The following is a 22,299-nucleotide window of genomic DNA, read 5'->3' on the forward strand; positions in this document are numbered from 1 at the left end:
TGATTTATTTGAGTTAATTTTATATCCAGCCACTTTGCTGAAGTTGTTTATCAGCTTTAGTAGTTCTCTGGTGGAACCTTCGGGATCACTTAAATATACTATCATATCATCTGCAAATAGTGATATTTTGACTTCTTCTTTTCCAATCTGTATCCCCTTGACCTCCTTTTGTTGTCTGATTGCTCTGGCTAGAACTTCAAGAACTATATTGAATAAGTAGGGAGAGAGTGGGCAGCCTTGTCTAGTCCCTGATTTTAGTGGAATTGCTTCAAGTTTCTCTCCATTTAGTTTAAACTTAGCAACTGGTTTGCTGTATATGGCTTTTACTATGTTTAGGTATGGGCCTTGAATTCCTATTTTTTCCAGGACTTTTATCGTGAAGGGGTGTTGAATTTTGTCAAATGCTTTCTCAGCATCTAATGAAATGATCATGTGGTTCTGTTCTTTCAGTTTCCTTATATAATGGATCACGTTGATGGTTTTCCGTATATTAAACCATCCCTTAATGCCTGGGAGGAAGCCTACTTGATCATGGTGGATGATTGTTTTGATGTGCTCTTGGATTCGGTTTGCCAGAATTTTATTGAGTATTTTTGCGTTGATATTCATAAGGGAAATTGGTCTGAAGTTCTCTTTCTTTGTTGTGTCTTTGTGTGGTTTAGGTATAAGAGTAATTGTGGCTTCATAGAAGGAATTCGGTAGTGCTCCATCTGTTTCAATTTTGTGGAACAGTTTGGATAATATTGGTACGAGGTCTTCTATGAAGGTCTGATAGAATTCTGCACTAAACCCGTCTGGACCTGGGCTCTTTTGGTTGGGAGACCTTTAATGACTGCTTCTATTTCCTTAGGAGTTATGGGGTTGTTTAACTGGTTTATCTGTTCCTCATTTAACTTCGGTACCTGGTATCTGTCTAGGAAATTGTCCATTTCCTGCAGATTTTCAAGTTTTGTTGAATATAACCTTTTTTTTAATTTTTTTATTAACTTGAGTATTTCTTATATACATTTCGAGTGTTATTCCCTTTCCCGGTTTCCGGGCCAGCATCCCCCTAACCCCTCCCCCTCCCCTTCGTTATGGGTGTTCCCCTCCCTACCCTTCCCCCATTGCCGCCCTCCCCCCAACAATCACGTTCACTGGGGTTTCAGTCTTAGCAGGACCCAGGGCTTCCCCTTCCACTGGTGCTCTTACTAGGATATTCATTGCTACCTATGAGGTCAGAGTCCAGGGTCAGTCCGTGCATAGTCTTTAGGTAGTGGCTTAGTCCCTGGAAGCTCTGGTTGCTTGGCATTGTTGTTCATATGGGGTCTCGAGCCCCTTCAAGCTCTTCCAGTTCTTTCTCTGATTCCTTCAACGGGGGTCCTATTCTCAGTTCAGTGGTTTGATGCTGGCATTCGCCTTTGTATTTGCTGTGTTCTGGCTGTGTCTCTCAGGAGAGATCTACATCCAGCTCCTGTCGGCCTGCAATTCTTTGCTTCATCCATCCTGTCTAATTGGGTGGCTGTATATGTATGGGCCACATGTGGGGCAGGCTCTGAATGGGTGTTCCTTCTGTGTCTGTTTTAATCTCTGCCTCTCTATTCCCTGCCAAGGGTATTCTTGTTCCCCTTTTAAAGTAGGAGTGAAGCATTCACATTTTGATCATCTGTCTTGAGTTTCATTTGTTCTAGGCATCTAGGGTAATTCAAGCATTTGGGCTAATAGCCACTTATCAATGAGTGCATGCCATGTATGTCTTTCTGTGATTGGGTTAGCTCACTCAGGATGATATTTTCCAGTTCCAACCATTTGCCCACGAATTTCATAAAGTCATTGTTTTTGATAGCTGAGTAATATTCCATTGTGTAGATGTACCACATTTTCTGTATCCATTCCTCTGTTGAAGGGCATCTGGGTTCTTTCCACCTTCTGGCTATTATAAATAAGGCTGCGATGAACATAGTGGAGCACGTATCTTTTTTATATGTTGGGGCATCTTTTGGGTATATGCCCAGGAGAGGTATACCTGGATCCTCAGGCAGTTCAATGTCCAATTTTCTGAGGAACCTCCAGACTGATTTCCAGAATGGTTGTACCAGTCTGCAATCCCACCAACAATGGAGGAGTGTTCCTCTTTCTCCGCATCCTCGCCAGCATTTGCTGTCACCTGAGTTTTTGATCTTAGCCATTCTCACTGGTGTGAGGTGAAATCTCAGGGTTGCATTTCCCTTATGACTAAAGATGTTGAACATTTCTTTAGGTGTTTCTCAGCCATTCAGCATTCCTCAGCTGTGAATCTTTGTTTAGCTCTGTACCCCATTTTTTAATAGGGTTATTTTTCTCCCTGCGGTCTAACTTCTTGAGTTCTTTGTATATTTTGGATATAAGGCCTCTATCTGTTGTAGGATTGGTAAAGATCTTTTCCCAATCTGTTGGTTGCCGTTTTGTCCTAACCACAGTGTCCTTTGCCTTACGAAGCTTTGCAGTTTTATGAGATCCCATTTGTCGATTCTTGATCTTAGAGCATAAGCCATTGGTGTTTTGTTCAGGAAATTTTTTCCAGTGCCCATGTGTTCGAGATGCTGCCCTAGTTTTTCTTCTATTAGTTTGAGTGTGTCTGGTTTGATGTAGAGGTCCTTGATCCACTTGGACTTAAGCTTTATACAGGGTGATAAGCATGGATCGATCTGCATTCTTCTACATGTTGACCTCCAGGTGGACCAGCACCATTTGCTGAAAATGCTTTTTTTTTTCCATTTCAAGGTTTTGGCTCCTTTGTCAAAAATCAAGTGCCCATATGTGTGTGGGTTCATTTCTGGGTCTTCAATTCTGTTCCATTGGTCTATCTGTGTGTCTCTGTACCAATACCTTGCAGTTTTTATCACTATTGCTCTGTAATACTGCTTGAGTTCAGGGATAGTGATTCCCCCTGAAGTCCTTTTATTGTTGAAGATAGTTTTAGCTATCCTGGGTTTTTTGTTATTCCAGATGAATTTGCAAATTGTTCTGTCTAACTCTTTGAAGAATTGGATTGGTATTTTGATGGGGATTGCATTGAATCTGTAGATTGCTTTTGGTAAAATGGCCATTTTTACTATATTAATCCTGCCAATCCATGAGCATGGGAGATCTTTCCATCTTCTGAGGTCTTCTTCAGTTTCCTTCTTCAGTGTCTTGAAGTTCTTACTGTACAGATCTTTTACTTGCTTGGTTAAAGTCACACCGAGGTACTTTATATTATTTGGCTCTATTATGAAGGGTTTCATTTCCCTAATTTCTTTCTCGGCTTGTGTCTCTTTTGTGTAGAGGAAGGCTACTGATTTATTTGAGTTAATTTTATATCCAGCCACTTTGCTGAAGTTGTTTATCAGCTTTAGTAGTTCTCTGGTGGAACCTTCGGGATCACTTAAATATACTATCATATCATCTGCAAATAGTGATATTTTGACTTCTTCTTTTCCAATCTGTATCCCCTTGACCTCCTTTTGTTGTCTGATTGCTCTGGCTAGAACTTCAAGAACTATATTGAATAAGTAGGGAGAGAGTGGGCAGCCTTGTCTAGTCCCTGATTTTAGTGGAATTGCTTCAAGTTTCTCTCCATTTAGTTTAATGTTAGCAACTGGTCTGCTGTATATGGCTTTTACTATGTTTAGGTATGGGCCTTGAATTCCTATTCTCTCCAGGACTTTTATCATGAAGGGGTGTTGAATTTTGTCAAATGCTTTCTCAGCGTCTAATGAAATGATCATGTGGTTTTGTTCTTTCAGTTTGTTTATATAATGGATCACGTTGATGGTTTTCCGTATATTAAACCATCCCTGCATGCCTGGGATGAAGCCTACTTGGTCATGGTGGATGATTGTTTTGATGTGCTCTTGGATTCGGTTTGCCAGAATTTTGTTGAGTATTTTTGCATCGATATTCATAAGGGAAATTGCTCTGAAGTTCTCTTTCTTTGTTGTGTCTTTGTGTGGTTTAGGTATAAGAGTAATTGTGGCTTCATAGAAGGAATTCGGTAGTGCTCCATCTGTTTCAATTTTGTGGAATAGTTTGGATAATATTGGTATGAGGTCTTCTATGAAGGTCTGATAGAATTCTGTACTAAACCCGTCTGGACCTGGGCTCTTTTTGGTTGGGAGACCTTTAATGACTGCTTCTATTTCCTTAGGAGTTATGGGGTTGTTTAACTGCTTTATCTGTTCCTGATTTAACTTCAGCACCTGGTATCTGTCTAGGAAATTGTCCATTTCCTGCAGATTTTCAAGTTTTATTGGATATAGGCTTTTATAGTAAGATCTGATGATTTTTTAATTTCCTCTGAATCTGTAGTTATGTCTCCCTTTTCATTTCTGATTTTGTTAATTTGGACACACTCTCTGTGTCCTCTCGTTAGTCTGGCTAAGGGTTTATCTATCTTGTTGATTTTCTCAAAGAACCAATTTTTGGTTCTGTTGATTCTTTCTTTGGTCCTTTTTGTTTCTACTTGGTTGATTTCAGCTCTGAGTTTGATTATTTCCTGCCTTCTACTCCTCCTGGGTGTATTTGCTTCTTTTTGTTCTAGAGCTTTTAGGTGTGCTGTCAAGCTACTGACATATGCTCTTTCCTGTTTCTTTCTGCAGGCACTCAGCGCTATGAGTTTTCCTCTTAGCACAGCTTTCATTGTGTCCCATAAGTTTGGGTATGTTGTACCTTCATTTTCATTAAATTCTAAAAAGTCTTTAATTTCTTTCTTTATTTCTTCCTTGACCAGGTTATCATTGAGTAGAGCATTGCTCAATTTCCACGTATATGTGGGCATTCTTCCCTTATTGTTATTGAAGACCAGTTTTAGGCCGTGGTGGTCCGATAGCACGCATGGGATTATTTCTATCTTTCTGTACCTGTTGAGGCCCGTTTTTTTACCAACTATATGGTCAATTTTGGAGAAAGTACCATGAGGAGCTGAGAAGAAGGTGTATCCTTTTGCTTTAGGAATGAATGTTCTATAAATATCTGTTAAGTCCATTTGGCTCATGACTTCTCTTAGTCTGTCTACGTCTCTGTTTAATTTCTGTTTCCATGATCTGTCCATTGATGAGAGTGGGGTGTTGAAATCTCCCACTATTATTGTGTGAGGTGCAATGTGTGTTTTGAGCTTTAGTAAGGTTTCTTTTACGTATGTAGGTACCCTTGTATTTGGGGCATAGATATTTAGGATTGAGAGTTCATCTTGGTGGATTTTCCCTTTGATGAATATGAAGTGTCCTTCCTTATCTTTTTTGATGAATTTTAGTTGAAAATTGATTTTATTTGATATTAGAATGGCTACTCCAGCTTGCTTCTTCCGACCATTTGCTTGGAAAGTTGTTTTCCAGCCTTTCACTCTGAGGTAGTGTCTGTCTTTGTCTCTGAGGTGCGTTTCCTGTAGGCAGCAGAATGCAGGGTCCTCGTTGCGTATCCAGTTTGTTAATCTATGTCTTTTTATTGGGGAGTTGAGACCATTGATGTTGAGAGATATTAAGAAATAGTGATTATTGCTTCCTGTCATATTCATATTGGATATGAGGTTATTTTTGTGTGCTTTTCTTCTCTTTGTTTTGTTGCCAAGACGATTAGTTTCTTGCTTCTTCTAGGGTATAGCTTGCCTCCTTATGTTGAGCTTTACCATTTATTATCCTTTGTAGTGCTGGATTTGTAGAAAGATATTGTGTAAATTTGGTTTTGTCATGGAATATCTTGGTTTCTCCATCTATGTTAATTGAGAGTTTTGCAGGATACAGTAACCTGGGCTGGCATTTGTTTTCTCTTAGGGTCTGTATGACATCTGTCCAGGATCTTCTGGCCTTCATAGTTTCTGGCGAAAAGTCTGGTGTGATTCTGATAGGTCTGCCTTTATATGTTACTTGACCTTTTTCCCTTACTGCTTTTAATATTCTTTCTTTATTTTGTGCGTTTTCACTATTATGTGACGGGAGATGTTTCTTTTCTGGTCCAATCTATTTGGAGTTCTGTAGGCTTCTTGTATGCCTATGGGTATCTCCTTTTTTAGGTTAGGGAAGTTTTCTTCTATGATTTTGTTGAAGATATTTACTGGTCCTTTGAGCTGGTAGTCTTCTCTCTTCTATACCTATTATCCTTAGGTTTGATCTTCTCATTGAGTCCTGGATTTCCTGTATGTTTTGGACCAGTAGCTTTTCCTGCTTTACATTATCTTTGACAGTTGAGTCAATGATTTCTATGGAATCTTCTGCTCCTGAGTTTCTCTCTTCCATCTCTTGTATTCTGTTGAAGCTCATGTCTACAGCTCCTTGTCTCTTCTTTTGGTTTTCTATATCCAGGGTTGTTTCTATGTGTTCTTTCTTGATTGCTTCTATTTCCATTTTTAATTCCTTCAACTGTTTGATTGTGTTTTCCTGGAATTCTTTCAGGGATTTTCGTGACTCCTCTCTATGGGTTTCTACTTGTTTATTTATGTTTTCCTGGAATTCTTTCAGGGATTTTTGTGATTCCTCTCTGTAGGCTTCTACTTGTTTGTTTATGTTTTCCTGTGTTTCTCTAAGGGAGTTCTTCACGTCTTTCTTGATGTCCTCCAGCATCATAATCAAATATGATTTTGAAACTAGATCTTGCTTTTCTGGTGTGTTTGGATATTCTGTGTTTGCTTTGGTGGGAGAATTGGGCTCCGATGATGCCATGTAGTCTTGGTTTCTGTTGCTTGGGTTCCTGCGCTTGCCTCTCGCCATCAGATTATCTCTAGTGTTACTTTGTTCTGCTCTTTCTGACAGTGGCTAGACTGTCCTATAAGCCTATGTGTCACGAGTGCTGTAGACCTGTTTTCCTGTTTTCTTTCAGCCAGTTATGGGGACAGAGTGTTCTGCTTTCGGGCGTGTAGTTTTTCCTCTCTACAGGTCTTCAGCTGTTCCTGTGGGCCTGTGTCTTGAGTTCACCAGGCAGGTCACTTGCAGCAGAAAAGTTGGTCTTACCTGTGGTCCCGAGGCTCAAGTTTGCTCGTGGGGTGCTGCCTATGAGCTCTCCATGGTGGCAGCAACCAGGAAGATCTGCGCTGCCCTTTCCGGGAGCTTCCGTGCACCAGGGTTCCAGATGGCGTTTGGTGTTTTCCTCTGGCGTCAGAGATGTGTGTAGAGTGCAGTCTCTTCTGGTGTCCCAGGCGTGTCTGCCTCTCTGAAGGTTTAGCTCTCCCTCCCACGGGATTTGGGTGCAGAGAACTGTTTATCCGGTAGGTCCCTTCGGGTTCTGGCAGTGTCTCAGACGCAGTGGTCCTGCCGCTCCTGGGCCTTCCTCTACGGGAACCCAGAGGCCGTATACAGTTTCCTCTTGGGCCAGGGATATGAGCAGGGGTGGGCAGTGTTGGTGGTCTCTTCCGCTCTGCAGCCTCAGGAGTGCCCACCTGACCAGGCCGGAAAATATTTTATATCGTATAATCAAAGTACTTTGAAACATTGAAATGGTAAGAAAAGAAAAGCCAGGTGTAGTGGCACATCCCTTTAATTCCCTTGGGAGACAGAGGTAGTCAGATCTCTATGAATTCAATGGTACTCTGGTCTACAGAGCAAGTTTCAGGACATCCAGGGCTCATAGGAAGACCCTGTCTAAAAAAAAAAAAAAAGGAAGAGGAAGAGAAGAAGGAAGAGGAGAAGAAGAAAGATTATCTGTAAATATGTTTGGTCAACGGGAAGTGCTATAGAGGGTGTGACCTTGGTATTGGAAGTGTGTCACTGTGGGGCTGGGCTTTGGAGCTTTCTTCCTATGCTCAGGCTCCACCCATTGTGGAAGAGAGCTTCTGCCTAGCCGCCTGAGGATGCCAGTCTCTCCCGTTTACCTTCCATTTGAGATGCAGCATTCTCAGCTCCTCCTCCAGCATCATGTCTGCCTGGAAGCTGCCGTGCTCTTATCATGACGATAATGAACTGAAACTCTGAATCTGTAAGGCAGCCCCAATTAAACATTTGCCTTTATAAGAGTTGCCTTGGTCATGGTGTCCCTTCACAGCAATGGAAACCCTAACTAAGATAGATTATATTAGGATATAGAAAAAATTCAACTATTTACTAGTTTATATTATGATGGTTAACATTACATTTAAAATGCAAGCATAGTATGCTTGAGAGACCAGAAAGTAAAAACAGCCTCTAACATGTAAGCCTCTACCTTTTATAGAGCAGCTCACATCCCATTTTTTCTCTAGCATTGAAAACTATTCTTAAATTGACTGATCTTCTAAAATGGCTGTTCTTCCAAGATCCTAAGACAACAACTGCTATTTCTGCTTCTGTAATCAAACTTGCTTACTCTGCCTAATGACTGCAAGACATATATCTTAAAAATATGTGTTAGCAACCAGAGCTTCCAGGGACTAAGCCACTACCCAAAGACTATACATGGACTGACCCTGGACTCTGACCTCATAGGTAGCAATGAATAGCCTAGTAAGAGCACCAGTGGAAGGGGAAGCCCTGGGTCCTGCTAAGACTGAACCCCCAGTGAATGTGATTGTTGGGGGGGAGGGCGGTAATGGGGGGGAGGATGGGGAGGGGAACACCCATATAGAAGGGGAGGAGGAGGGATTAGGGGGATTTTGGCCTGGAAACCGGGAAAGGGTATAACAGTCAAAATGTAAATAAGAAATACTCAAGTTAATAAAGAAAAAATAAAAATAAAAAATATGTGTTAGACCCTGCCTACACATAGACAGATAACATGTAATCTTATAGCTTTTTTTTCTTTTTTTACTTTATAAGCCCTGGGCTGATATGCCTAGGGGCTGCATCTTGGGAGTGCTCTAAAAAACAGACCTGGTCCCAATCACTCTGGGTACCAGTATCTAAAAACAAAAAAAAGTCTCTCTTTAAAACTCATTTATGGCCATGATTAATCTCTGGGTGACTCCAATCCTATAACAATATTAAGAGACATTAACCTCTCAAGATGTTAGTTTTCTAGCTTAGAGAATTAAACATAATAAATATATAATGTTAAATTTGCTTTGTCAACTGAAAAAATCTATGTGATGTTATTATTAATATACAGGCAGCATGCTCTAGGTGAAAGCATAACAATACAAGGAATTCAAGGTACAGACGAGGCTACCACACAAATAGAAAGCTAGCAGAACCTACACATATATATTCAATATGAATGCAACACATCACTAAACAATCACACCTTTTAGCTATACTTCAAAGTATTAATATAATATCTTAATATATTAGCAGGTACATTCAAGTAAATATAACATTCACCTGAGTGTCTTCATGTTTCAGTAAAAAGCCTGGCTTTATTGTCTGTCCTTAAGGACTTCTCCATTTTATTGAGTTTCAGATCACCTTTATGATTGATATTTATTGTGATTCTGTAAAGAAAACATATAAATCTTAAAACTCCTGAAGGAACAATTGTAATGTTAATTATATATTCTATAGTTTATAAAATGTCTGTGATATTTAAAACAACTTTAGTTTCCTTTTCAATAATCTAGAAAGGTAAAAAAAATAAAAACATAGAAAACTTCAGAACATAACACAATTCAAGATGATTCATCTGTTACCTTAAGTCCTCCACAGCGATGGTGGAAATGGATACCACAGACACTGCATGCCCAGGAAATATACAGAAGGAATAAATGAATGTTGGTAAGTAAGCATATCTGTCTACTATGGCCTCAGTGCCCTGAGCATATGCTGTAAAACACTTCATGGCTTTGTGCATGATTTTAACTTAGCTGAGTAAAAGAAACACACACTAACCAATGAGACACTATGATGTAACTTCATATGACTAACTGCTAATAGTATTGCTACTGCTTGTGGCATAACTAAAGATCAAAACACAAGCTCGATGTTAACTGGAAGAGTTGGGAGGATTTCAAACTAGAAGGATCAGAACACCATAGACTCATTTTAAAACAAGGTATTCAGTGAGCTATAAAGAGTAAAGGGAAGACAGAAGTGTCCAGTAGTGAAATACAGGCATAACTTGAGGGTGATCAACTGTGTTGTTCTTATTGTTGCTGTTGCTGTTGCTGTTGTTCTGTTTTGAGACAGGATTCCATGTATTCCAGGCTAGCCTCCAACTTACTAGAAGGCTGAGGATGAGCTTGAACTTCTGGTACTCCTGCCCTCTACCTCTTAAGTGCTGGCATTACAGGTGTGTGTCCACATGCCCAGTTTGCAATTTTTTTTTCCTTTTTTTTTTTTTTTTTTTTTTTTTGTCATTAAGACAGTCTCTCACCATGCAGGCCTCACTGACCTCAGACTTACAACATTTATCCTGCCTCGGCCTTTGTGTGCTGAGATCACAAATATGCACCACCATGCCCAGCTGGCACAAATTTTTTATTGCAATAAATGTTCACTGATCCTCCAGTCCAATGCTGCCTACTTTAAATTTAACAAGTGAAATAACTTAAGTAAAATTGTATTTCAAAATAATTGGGGCACAATCAAAACTCAAATTACTAGTCATAATTTAGGGATAGAAGAAAAATAGCATTAGTTCAGTTAGCTAGCACACAGAGCACGTTTGGAGATACGTAAGCCAGAATGGTCGGACAGCAGGGTAGCATGGTGAATAGTGAGAAGCCCTCTGATCCACCCACGGCAAGCAGAAATACTGACCTGATTTACACTGGAGGTATACAAGGAAAAGAAAGGAGCAGGAAAGGATTAAAGAAAAATTTGCATGGTATTGGTAGGCCTTGGTGATTACTCACACATGAAAAAGGGAGGAATCAGTGCACTGTTGCTTGGAATGCATCTGCCATGTGACATAAGTAAGATCGCTATTTACTGGGATGGAAGCCATGGCAGTATTCCAGTTAGCCCAGCCTAGGCACGTTGTCTTGGTAAGGGGAGCATGGAGATATAAAGGCTTGGCTACTGGCTAACTCTCAATACATCGTGTTAAATAGAAGAACCACAAGCAGCAATCGTGCTGTGTCCATGCCTGAATCAGAAAACAGAGCGCTGGGGCTGGAGAGATCGCTCAGTGGTTAGAAGCACTGACGTTCTTCCAGGGGACCTGGGTTCAAGTCCTACCACCCACATGATAGCACACAACCATTCATTAACTATAGCTCCAGGGAATCTGGCTCCCTCTTCTGTCCTCTTTGGACACCACAGATGCAGGTGGTCCACAGACACGCATGCAGGCAATATACCCATACACATAAAATAAAAATAATCATTATTTTAAAAAAAAGAAAACAGAGCAGATGAAGCAACACAGGTAAAGTAATTATTATCTTTATTAAAGTGACTATTAATTTATTTAAAAAGATAGAAAGAATATATACATACATACATATATATTTTAATACGAGAAATCAAGTGATACAAGTGTTACGTTTCAAAAACTGGAACAAATGGCTGAGATGCCTATTTAATATGTCAAAATGAACCTAACTTTCAGGTTCTCCCAGCATCCCTCAGTCCCTACCTGTCACAGAGTACGGCTGGCATATTCTTCCTCTTCCCTAGGGGCTGAGCTGCTCTTTCCCCGAAAAACTCTTATATAATCCAGACATTTTGGTTACCCACCGTCTTTGTACCTTTTGCCTCCTCCACCTGGTTCCCCTCTCCTTCTCCCTTCCCCTCCTCCATATTGTGGACTCAGAAAGAAGACTCATCTACTTGAGGTCACAGTCTTGCATGCCTAGTATACAGCTGGAGCAAATGTTCAATGAAATTGATCAAAACCACAGGCAGACATCATCCCACCCCAAATGCAGGATTGATCAAAAAAGGGTAGGGAGACTTGCAGTTGAACTGCCACAGATATGCCTGTTTCACGGAATTGACACGGGCTGAAAAGTCTTAAAAGCAAGTGCCCATCTCCAACCTCAAAAAGGGCAGCTGACACAGACAGTCCCAGGCTCCCATCCCCTGCCAGACACAAGGACAAGAGACTGGACCAGGGTTCCCAGTGACCCAATACCCTGCGACCCACTGACTGCACCCTGCACGATCTGGGTCGCTTCTTGCTGGCCAGGACAGCAGGCAAGGAGCTAATGGGAGAAAGTTTGCTACCTGCTGCCCTCGTCAAAAACAGGCCGCGCCACAGGAGAAGTTTTCCCTTCCGAGGTGCTCTCTACCACCAGCCTGACCTGAAACAACCCAGAGAGCTAGGCAAGTGCTCTCGCGCTCCCTCACCTGGGCTCCGCGATGCTGCAGACAATCGCACTACATTTCCCATGAGCCTGCGGAGCTACCACTGCGCTCCCACAACCACCTTCGGCGCTCAAGTTCTTTGTAGACCCCTTCTGGGCCAATTGTCCTCCAACTGTTTTGTGCAACTGAAAAGTCGGCTACTTTATGTGAGTGGATAGTAATGGTTGGGAGTGCAGGATGGTGTTATTATTTGCTCCCCAAAGGGACAAGGACAAACAGGATGTGGTCTTAGTTGGCACATCAATCATAGACACACACACACACACACACACACACACACTCCTTCCCTGTATCTTTGGACAAGGACAAACAGGATGTGGTCTTAGTTGGCACATCAATCATAGACACACACACACACACACACACACACACACACACACACACACACACCACACTCCTTCCCTGTATCTTTGGTCTTGACTGTTACTAAATGAATGCCAGATGAACCTGCCACAGGAATGGTACCACAGACAAATGGGAAGTGGAAGGAGGGAACCTAGAGTGTGGGAAATTTGTTAGGTGACCTAACTACATTCTATTATGTTAGCCAAAAGCCTAAAGGAGTTTGGGAACGGTTAAGGAAATAAAATGACAGGACCATAGATTCTAATGGACGGTGGGGATAAAGATTAGAAGCAAAAGGACTCCTGTAGTGAAGGGAAAGGTAAAGAAATAGTTAATTAGCACAAGGCTGGCAGAAAGGAAAGACTATCTTAGTCAAGAAGATAAGAAGGCAAGGGGAGATTGATAATCCCTTCCTGCCCTGGGGTTATTTGTGATGTAAATGGGCTGCAATAACTCTGGGAGGAACCACCTTCCTAGAGTGTCCTATTAGCACAAACTTAAGAATGGAAGACTGGAAAAGTGGAGCTCACTGTCCGTAACGCAGATAGAGCAGAAGGTAGATGGCTGATAGACAGTGTTGGTGTCCAGGAGTCACCGTGCAAACCAGGGGAACGCCAACTCAGTCAGACAGGGATGGTTTATTGAACACACACCCTAAAGAATGATCAGGGGTTGGGGATTTAGCTCAGTGGTAGAGCGCTTGCCTAGGAAGCGCAAGGCCCTGGGTTCAGTCCCCAGCTCCAAAAAAAAGAACCCAAAAAAAAAAAAAAAATGATCAACCAGGGCAACAAAGCTGCTCAAAGTTCAGGCTCAAAGCTGCTCACTGGACACTTCTCAGTCCAGCTTCTAAAGGCTAAAACCACAAAAAAACCCACAATAAGCTCATATGCAGGTGCTGGAAGTGCTGCCTGGTGGTTGGCCCTGACTCAAGCCATTTTAGACCTAACAATTCACATTGACTTTTAATTTGATGGGTCCTATGTAAAGCATGCAGTTATGGAATTTCTTAAGATTAACAAACCTCATAACATACACAATATAACAGGATATGCGGTTAAAATGACCCTACTCTGAATGACTGTGAGGCATATTATAGCAACAATGAAATAGCTGGTGGGCATGGAACGAAATGACTACAGCTATGCTGAAGGAGCCAGGGAGTGGTGGTAAACAGACACTAGTGAAGTAAAGAAAGCTTGTGATGAAAACTAAATAGAAAGAGCAAAGAGGGGCCCACAGGATAAGAGCCCACACTACTCTTGCAGAGACAGTACTTCAGTTCCCCCAACTCCCTCTTGTGTCCAGGAGTATATTCACATACTTATATTCCTACAGTGACACAAATGCATATAAATAAATATAAATTTTAAGATGAGAAGAGGCAAACTAGAGAGGTCAAACCAACAAGGCTATATTACAGTTACTGTTGCTGTGGTGAAATATCATGACCAAAGAAACTTAGGGAGGAAAGTGTTTATTCAGCTTCTACTTCTACATCACAGCTCATTATCAAAGGAAGTCAGAACAGGAACTCAAGCAGGTCAGAAACCTGGAGGCAGGACCTGATTCACAGGCCATGGAGGAGGACTGCTTACTGGCTTGATCAGCCTGCTTTCTTACAGAACCAGGACCAGCAGCCCAGGGGTGGCACCACCCTCAATGAGATGGAGCATCCCACATCAATTACTAATTTTAAAAATGCCCTAAAGGCTTGCCAACAGCCAATCTCATGGTGGCATTCCTCCCACCTCTCTGATGATTTTAACTTGTGTCACATTAGTGTAAAATGGTCCAGCATAAAATAAATGAATAAATAAATAAATAAAAACTATCCAGCACACAGACAAGAGGGTTCCATGGCTTCTGCATTCTCGGGACACTTTCAAAACTGTATACCAGAAGTCCCATGAGGAGAGAGAGCTGGATCCTCAGACGTGCAGACACTCCTGAAAAATCAGAGGAAACTACCCTCTGCCCACATTACAGGCCCATGAGGAAATCGTCTAGTGCCATCTGTGACCCCTGGGCATAGGGACCTAGGAGCAGTCAGGGGTAGGACACCTCCCATTCCTGCCTGTGCTGGCAGATGAAAGCCAGTCACCAGGAGTGCCTACACACCTGAGAGCAGAGAGAGCACTCTGTTCCAAAAACTGGCTGAAAGAAAACAGGCAAACAGGTCTGCAGTAGGGTTAAGCCACTGTCAGATATAGCAAGACAACACCAGAGTGAACCTGAGGGCAAGAGGCAAGAACAGGAACCTAAGCAACAGAAACCAAGACTACTCGGCATCATCAGAGCCCAGTTCTCCCACCAAAGCAAATACTGGATATTCAAACACATAGGAAAAGCAAGATTTAGATTTAAAATCACACTTTATGATGATGATGGAAGACTTTAAAAAGGATATATATAACTCCCTTAAAGAAATACAGGACAGCACAAGTAAACAAGTAGAAGTCTTTAAGAGGATACATAAAAATCCCTTAAAGAGTTAGAGGAAAATTTTACCAAAAGCGATCTACAGATTCAATGCAATCCCCATCAAAATACCAATCCATTTCTTCAAAGAGTTAGACAGAACAATTTGCAAATTCATCTGGAATAACAAAAAACCCAGGATAGCTAAAACTATCCTCAACAATAAAAGGACTTCAGGGGGAATCACTATCCCTGAACTCAAGCAGTATTACAGAGCAATAGTGTTAAAAACTGCATGGTATTGGTACAGGGACAGACAGATAGACCAATGGAACAGAATTGAAGACCCAGAAATGAACCCATACACCTATGGTCACTTGATTTTTGACAAAGGAGCCAAAACCATCCAATGGAAAAAAGATAGCATTTTCAGCAAATGGTGCTGGTCCAACTGGAGGGCAACATGTAGAAGAATGCAGATAGATCCATGCTTATCACCCTGTACAAAGCTTAAGTCCAAGTGGATCAAGGACTTCCACATCAAACCAGATACACTCAAACTAATAGAAGAAAGACTAGGGCAGCATCTCGAACACATGGGCACTGGAAAAAATTTCCTGAAAAAAACACCAATGGCTTACGATCTAAGATCAAGAATCGACAAATGGGATCTCATAAAACTGCAAAGCTTCTGTAAGGCAAAGGACACTGTGGTTAGGACAAAACGGCAACCAACAGATTGGGAAAAGATCTTTACCAATCCTACAACAGATAGAGGCCTTATATCCAAAATATACAAAGAACTCAAGAAGTTAGACCGCAAGGAAACAAATAACCCTATTAAAAAATGGGGTTCAGAGCTAAACAAAGAATTCACAGCTGAGGAATGCCAAATGGCTGAGAAACACCTAAAGAAATGTTCAACATCTTTAGTCATAAGGGAAATGCAAATCAAAACAACCCTGAGATTTCACCTCACACCAGTGAGAATGGCTAAGATCAAAAACTCAGGGGACAGCAAATGCTGGTGAAGATGTGGAGAAAGAGGAACACTCCTCCATTGTTGGTGGGATTGCAGACTGGTACAACCATTCTGGAAATCAGTCTGGAGGTTCCTCAGAAAATTGGACATTGAACTGCCTGAGGATCCAGCTATACCTCTCTTGGGCATATACCCAAAAGATGCCCCAACATATAAAAAAGACACGTGCTCCACTATGTTCATAGCAGCCTTATTTATAATAGCCAGAAGCTGGAAAGAACCCAGATGCCCTTCAACAGAGGAATGGATACAGAAAATGTGGTAATCTACACGATGGAATATTACTCAGCTATCAAAAACAATGACTTTATGAAATTCGTAGGCAAATGGTTGGAACTGGAAAATATCATCCTGTGTAAGGTAATCCAATCACAGAAAAACACACATGGTATTCACTCATTGATAAGTGGCTATTAGCCCAAATGCTTGAATCACCCTAGATGCCTAGAACACATGAAACCCAAGACGGATGATCAAAATGTGAATGCTTCACTCCTTCTTTAAAAGGAGAACAAGAATACCCTTGGCAGGGAAGAGAGAGGCAAAGATTAAAACAGACACAGAAGGAACACCCATTCAGAGCCTGCCCCACATGTGGCCCATACATATACAGCCATCCAATTAGACAAGATGGATGAAGCAAAGAAGTGCAGACCGACAGGAGCCGGATGTAGATCTCTCCTGAGAGACACAGCCAGAATACAGCAAATACAGAGGCGAATGCCAGCAGCAAACCACTGAACTGAGAATAGGACCCCCGTTGAAGGAATCAGAGAAAGAACTGGAAGAGCTTGAAGGGGCTCGAGACCCCATATGTACAACAATGCCAAGCAACCAGAGCTTCCAGGGACTAAGCCACTACCCAAAGACTATACATGGACTGACCGTGGAGTCTGACCTCATAGGTAGCAATGAATATCCTAGTAAGAGCACCAGTGGAAGGGGAAGCCCTTGGTCCTGCCAAGACTGAAACCCCAGTGAACGTGATTGTTGGGGGGAGGGCGGCAATGGGGGGAGGGTGGGGAGGGGAACACCCATAACGAAGGGGAGGGGGAGGGGTTAGGGGGATGCTGGCCCGGAAACCGGGAAAGGGAATAACACTCAAAATGTAAATAAGAAATACTCAAGTTAATACAAAAACCATGTGAAAAAAAAGAGGTAGAGGAAAACACAACCAAAGAGGTGAAGGAACTGAACAAAACCATCCAGGACTTAAGAATGGAAACAGAAACAATAAAGAAAGCACAAAGGGAGACAAACTTGGAGATAGAAAACCTAGCGAAGAGATGAGGAGTCATAGAGGCAACAATCACCAACAGAATATAAGAGATAGAAGAGAAAATCTCAGGGCAGAAGATACCATAGAAAATGTCAACATAACCGTCAAAGATAATGTAAAATGCAAAAAGCTCCTAGCCTAAAACATCCAGGAAAGACAGGACACAATGAGAATATCAAACCTAAGGATAATAGAAGAGTGTGAAGTCTCCCAACTTAAAGGGCCAGTAAATATCTTTAACAAAATTATAGAAGAAAACTTCCCTAACATAAAGAGATGCCATAAACATAAAAGAGACCTACAGAACTCCAAATAGATTGGAACAGAAAAGAAATTCCCCCCATCACATAATGGTCAAAACACCAAATGCACAAACAAAGGAAGACTATTAAAAGAGGTAAGGAAAAAGGTCAAGTAACATATGAAGGCAGACCTATAAGAATTACACCAGATTTCTCACCGAGACTATGAAAGCCAGACGATCCTAAGAGAGCACAAATGCCAGCCAGGCTACTATATCCAACAAAACTCTCAATTAACATAGATGGAGAAACCAAGATATTCCATGAAAAAAACAAATTTACACAATAACTTTGTATAAATCCAGCCCTACAAAGGATAATACATGGAAAACTCCAAGACAAGGAGGAAAAGGAAATGCTAGAAACAGCAAGAAAGTGATCTCTCTACTAAAGAGAGAGAGAGAGAGAGAGAGAGAGAGAGAGAGAGAAACATAATTCCACCTCTAAATACAAAAAATTACAATAAGCAACAATCACTATTCCTTAATATCTCTCAACATAAATGGACTCAATTCCCCAATAAAAAGACATTGACTGACAGACTGGATACGTAAAGAGGACTCATTATTTTGTTACATACAGGAAACACACCTGAGAGAAAAAGACAGACACTAACTCAGAGTAAAAGGCTGGAAAACAACTTTCTGAACAAATTGTCTGAAGAAATAAGCTGGAGTAGCCATTCTAATAGCAAATAAAATCAACTTTCAACCAAAAGTCATCAAAAAAGATAATGAAAGACACTTCATATTTTTCACAAGTAAAATCCACCAAAATGAAATCTCAATCCAAAATATGCATGCTCCATTCATCAAAGAAACCTTACTAGACCTCAAATCACACATTGAACTTCACACAATAATAGTAGGAGATTTCAACACCCCACTTTCATCAATGGACAGAACATGGAAACAGAAATTAAACAGAGACATAGAGAAACTAACAGAAGTTATGAACCAAATGGATTTAACAGATATTTATAGAACATTCCATCCTAAAACAAAAGGATATACCTTCTTCTCAGCACCTCATGGTATCTTCTCAAAAACTGACCATACAATTGGCTACAAAACAGAGCTCAACAGATACAGGAAGCTAGAAATTATCCCATGCGTCCTATCAGATCCCATGGACTAAGGCTGGTCTTCAATAACAATAATAATGACAGAACACCCACGAGTACATGGAAGTTGAATAATGCTCTACTCAATGACAACTTGGTCAAGAAAGAAATTAAAGACTTCTTAGAATTTAATGAAAATGAAGGCACAGCATATTCAAACTTATGGGAGACAATGAAAGCTGTGCTAAGAGGAAAACTCATAGCTCTGAGTGCCTGCAGAAAGAAACAGGAGAAAGCATACATCAGCAGCTTGACAGCACACCTAAATGCTCTAGAACAAAAAGAAGTAAATACACAAAATATGAGTAGAAGGCAGGAAATAATCAATCTCAGGGCTGAAATCAATCAAGTAGAAACAAAACGGACTATACAAAGAATCAACAAAACTGGGAGCTGGTTCTTTGAGAAAATCAACAAAATAGATAAACCCTTAACCAGACTAAGCAGAGGGCACAGAGAGTGTATCCAAATTAACAAAATCAGAAAGGAAAAGTGAGAATAACAACAGAATCTGAGGAAATTAAAAAAATCATCAGATCCTACTACAAAAGCCTATATTCAACAAAACTGGAAAATCAGGAGGAAACAAAATTTTCTAGAAAAATACCAGGTACCAAAGTCAGATCAAGAACAAATGAACCATCTACACAACCCCATAACTCCTAAAGAAATGGGAGCAGTTATTAAAAGTCTCCCAAACAAAAAGAGCCCAGGACCACATGGACTTAGTGCAGAATTCTATTGACCTTCATAGAAGACCTAATACTAATCTGCCCAAACTATTCCACAAAATAGAAACAGACGAAGCATACCAAATTCCTTCTACAAAGCCACAATTCTCTTATAACTAAACCACAAAAAGTCCCAACAAAGAAAGAACTTCAGACCAATTTCCCTTATGAATACCAATGCAAAAATACACAATAAAATTCTTGCAAACTGAATCCAAGAACACATCAAAACGATCATCCAGCATGATCAATTAGGCTTCATCCCAGGGATGCAGGGATTGTTCAATATAGAGAAAAACATCAACGTAATCCATTATATAAACAAACTCAAAGAAAAAAAACACATGATCATTTCATTAGATGCTGAAATGAAGTCAACAGATCAATGGGCTTTCTGTACTCAAAGGATAATCAGGCTGAGAAAGAAATTAGGGAAAGGACACCATTCACAATAGTCACAAATAATATAAAAAACCTCGGTGTAACTTTAACCAAGCAAGTGAAAGATCTGTATGAAAAGAACTTCAAGTATCTGAAGAAAGAAATTGAAGAAGATCTCAGAAAATGGAAAGAACCCCCATTCTCATGATTGGCATGATTAATATAGTAAAAATGGCCATTTTGCCAAAAGCAATCTACAGATTCAATGCAATCCCCATCAAAATTCCAACTCAATTCTTCATAGAGATAGAAAGAGCAATTTGCAAATTCATTTGGAATAACAAAAAACCCAGGATAGCGAAAATTATACTCAATAATAAAAGAGCTTCTGAGGGATGAATCACCATCCCTTACCTCAAGAGGTATTATTACATAGCAATAGTGATTAAAAAAAAAAAACGGTATGATATTGGTACAGAGACAGGCAGATAGATCAGTAGAGTAGAATTGAAGACCCAGAAATGAACCCACACACCTATGGTCACTTGATCTTTGACAAAGGAGCTAAAAACATCCAATGGAAAAAAGATAGCATTTTCAGCAAATGGTGCTGGTTCAACTTGAGGTCAGCAAGTAGAAGAATGCAAATTGATCCATTCTTATTGACCTGTTCAAAGCTTAAGTCCAAGTAGATCAAAGACCTCCACATCAAACCAGATACACTCAAACTAATAGAAGAAAAAGTGGGGAAGAATCTTGAACACATGAGCACTGGGGAAAATTTCCTGAACAAAACACCAATGGCTTATGCTCTAAAATCAAGAATCGACAACTGGGGCCGTTTAAAACTGCAAAGCTTCTACAAGGCAAAGGACTCTGTCATTAGGACAAAACGGCAACCAACAGATTAGGAAAAGGTCTTTACCAATCCTATATCCGATCAAGGGCGAATATCCAAAATATACGAAGAGCTCAAGAAGTTACACCTCAGAGAGCCAAATAATACTATTAAAAAATGGGGTACACCCTCGGATCCCGGCCCGCAGCAGCTCTCTACTCCCAGACCCTGTGAGAGAGAGACCCAACCGCCTGGTCAGGTGGGCACTCCTGAGGCTGCAGAGCGGAAGAGACCACCAACACTGCTCACCCCTGCCCACATCCCTGGCCCAAGAGGAAACTGTATAAGGCCTCTGGGCTCCCGTGGGGGAGGGCCCAGGAGCGGCAGGACCCCTGCCAGAGACACCGCCGGACCCTGAAGGAAACAGACCGGATAAACAGTTCTCTGCACCCAAATCCCGTGGGAGGGAGAGCTAAACCTTCAGAGAGGCAGACAAGCCTGGGAAACCAGAAGAGACTGATCTCTGTACATACATCTCGGACGCCAGAGGAAAACACCAAAGGCCATCTGGAACCCTGGTGCACTGAAGCTCCCGGAAGAGGCGGCACAGGTATTCCTGGTTACTGCCGCCGCAGAGAGCCCGTGGGCAGCACCCCACGAGCGAACTTGAGCCTCGGGACCACAGGTAAGACCAACTTTTCTGCTGCAAGAAAGCTGCCTGGTGAACTCAAGACACAGGCCCACAGGAACAGCTGAAGACCTGTACAGAGGAAAAACTACACGCCCGAAAGCAGAACACTCTGTTCCCATAACTGGCTGAAAGAAAACAGGAAAACAGGTCTATAGCACTCCTGACACACAGGCTTATAGGACAGTCTAGCCACTGTCAGAAATAGCAGAACAAAGTAACACTAGAGATAATCTGATGGCGAGAGGCAAGCGCAGGAACCCAAGCAACAGAAACCAAGACTACTTGGCATCATCGGAGCCCAATTCTCCCACCAAAACAAACATGGAATATCCAAACACACCAGAAAAGCAAGATCTAGTTTCAAAATCATATTTGATCATGATGCTGGAGGACTTCAAGAAAGATGTGAAGAACTCCCTTAGGGAAACACAGGAAAACATTAATAAACAAGTAGAAGCCTACAGAGAGGAATCGCAAAAATCCCTGAAAGAATTCCAGGAAAACACAATCAAACAGTTGAAGGAATTAAAAATGGAAATAGAAGCAATCAAGAAAGAACACATGGAAACAACCCTGGATATAGAAAACCAAAAGAGGAGACAAGGAGCTGTAGATACAAGCTTCACCAACAGAATACAAGAGATGGAAGAGAGAATATCAGGAGCAGAAGATTCCATAGAAATCATTGGCTCAACTGTCAAAGATAATGTAAAGCAGAAAAAGCTACTGGTCCAAAACAAACAGGAAATCCAGGACTCAATGAGAAGATCAAACCTAAGGATAATAGGTATAGAAGAGAGTGAAGACTCCCAGCTCAAAGGACCAGTAAATATCTTCAACAAAATCATAGAAGAAAACTTCCCTAATCTAAAAAAAAGAGATACCCATAGGCATACAAGAAGCCTACAGAACTCCAAATAGATTGGACCAGAAAAGAAACACCTCCCATCACATAATAGTCAAAACACCAAACGCATAAAATAAAGAAAGAATATTAAAAGCAGTA

General features: G+C 41.1%; 1 long non-coding RNA gene across 2 annotated transcripts in view; it reads right to left on the bottom strand.

The window, feature by feature from the left end:
* LOC147999432 (uncharacterized) overlaps window positions 1–21,420 on the bottom strand; it is a 163,066-nt gene extending 141,646 nt beyond the window's left edge. Inside the window, exons 1-2 of one of the 2 annotated variants that reach the window (XR_015644111.1) lie at window positions 21,136–21,420; window positions 9,219–9,328 (exon numbers count right to left, since the gene is read on the bottom strand). This is a non-coding gene — a long non-coding RNA (uncharacterized LOC147999432). The remainder of the gene's footprint in view (window positions 1–9,218; window positions 9,329–21,135) is intronic. The other variant, XR_015644112.1, reaches the window with a different exon arrangement.
* Between the last annotated feature and the right edge of the window lie 879 nt (window positions 21,421–22,299).

The sequence above is a fragment of the Rattus norvegicus genome, chromosome 19 (assembly GCF_021556685.1).
Source record: "Rattus norvegicus strain SHRSP/BbbUtx chromosome 19, alternate assembly SHRSP_T2T, whole genome shotgun sequence".
Lineage (NCBI taxonomy): Eukaryota > Metazoa > Chordata > Mammalia > Rodentia > Muridae > Rattus > Rattus norvegicus.